The sequence below is a fragment of the Stegostoma tigrinum genome, chromosome 8, assembly GCF_030684315.1.
Source record: "Stegostoma tigrinum isolate sSteTig4 chromosome 8, sSteTig4.hap1, whole genome shotgun sequence".
NCBI classification, from domain to species: domain Eukaryota; kingdom Metazoa; phylum Chordata; class Chondrichthyes; order Orectolobiformes; family Stegostomatidae; genus Stegostoma; species Stegostoma tigrinum.
In genome coordinates this window covers 3,967,128-3,968,528 of record NC_081361.1, presented here as the reverse complement: position 1 = coordinate 3,968,528, position 1,401 = coordinate 3,967,128, and the positions used below count along the sequence as shown (strand labels likewise).

At 46.2% G+C, this 1,401-nt stretch overlaps 1 non-coding gene across 1 annotated transcript; it reads right to left on the bottom strand.

The window, feature by feature from the left end:
- Window positions 1-842: 842 nt before the first annotated feature.
- Window positions 843-915, bottom strand: trnav-aac (transfer RNA valine (anticodon AAC)). Its single transcript has one exon. It is a non-coding gene; the product is annotated as a tRNA-Val (tRNA).
- Window positions 916-1,401: the final 486 nt, after the last annotated feature.

Here is a 1,401-nt window from a genome sequence, read left to right as displayed (position 1 = left end):
AATGGTGCCGTGTATGTGGAATGTCAGCAATAATGTTAAGTTGGAAAGTTGGGAAAGCTCACCTTATAGAGTAGAAAACTGAAAGTTGGTCTGTTTGAAGCTTTGAACAGAGAAGTTTCGGGTCTGTTAATCACTGTCTGACAGAACCCCTTGTGCAGATTCTGTTGATATGAAGGGGAATCCGATGCCTGTTAAAATTGATAATGTGCGCAGTTACAAGGAGAAGCTAAAAGAGAACATTAAACGAGACAATAAAATGTGAGGCTGAATGAACACAGCAGGCCCAGCAGCATCTCAGGAGCACACAAGCTGACGTTTCGGGCCTAGACCCTTCATCAGAGAGGGGGATGGGGTGAGGGTTCTGGAATAAATAGGGAGAGAGGAGGAGGCGGACCGAAGATGGAGAGAAAAGAAGATAGGTGGAGAGGAGAGTATAGATGCGGAGGTAGGGAGGGGATAGGTCAGTCCAGGGAAGACTGACAGGCCAAGGAGGTGGAATGAGGTTATTAGGTAGGAGATGGAGGTGCGGCTTGGGGTGGGAGGAAGGCAACATGACTGCATGACAGGAAAAATGTACGGGCACAGCAAATGCACGCATAAAAAGCTTGAGCACCTGTGCTCTCAAAATCGGCCCATATTCAGGAGCAGGAAGGAGAGAAATTTAACAAAGCTTTCCAAAGCAATGCTTTGGCATTACCCTCCTGTCCACAGCAGTAGTGTTATGACAGCTGCAATTTTGGGTGGCTGACCAGAATGAAAGGCTCACTGACGACAAGGGCGAGGCAAGGAAACCCTGTCCACAGGAATGAAGAAACCTGTGGCAGTGATAAAAGGTGTGCCAGTGTTTCTGCCCGGTTTCGAACCGGGGACCTTTCGCGTGTTAGGCGAATGTGATAACCACTACACTACAGAAACACAGTGCCCGACTGCTCTACCCACTGTCCTTCGAACACCATTGAAATTTGCAGCCATTCAACATTTGATTTCTCTGTTTTAAATCGATTGATGCTGTCCAACGTTATTGACATTGTAAAAAGTAAAAGATACAACATAAAATTGCCCAGAAAATGCTCATGACGATGTTGTCAGGGTTGCAGGGTTTGGATTGTTGGCCTAGGCCGAATCGACTGGGGCATTTTTTTTTCCTGGAGCATCAGAAGTTGAGGAATGACCTGATAGAAGTCTGTAAAATCTCGCGAGATATGGATAGAGGGAATAGTCAATGTCAATTTCTAAGAGTCGGCCCGAGTGCAAAATGGGAGGGCACATATTTAAGGTGATAGGAGAATAAGTTAAAAGAATTCTTAGGGTCGTATTTTCACGCCGAACGTGCTGTGTGTATGGTGTGAACTGCCAGCGGAAGTGGTGGGCGCTTGTAAAAATGACAACATTTCAAAGGCA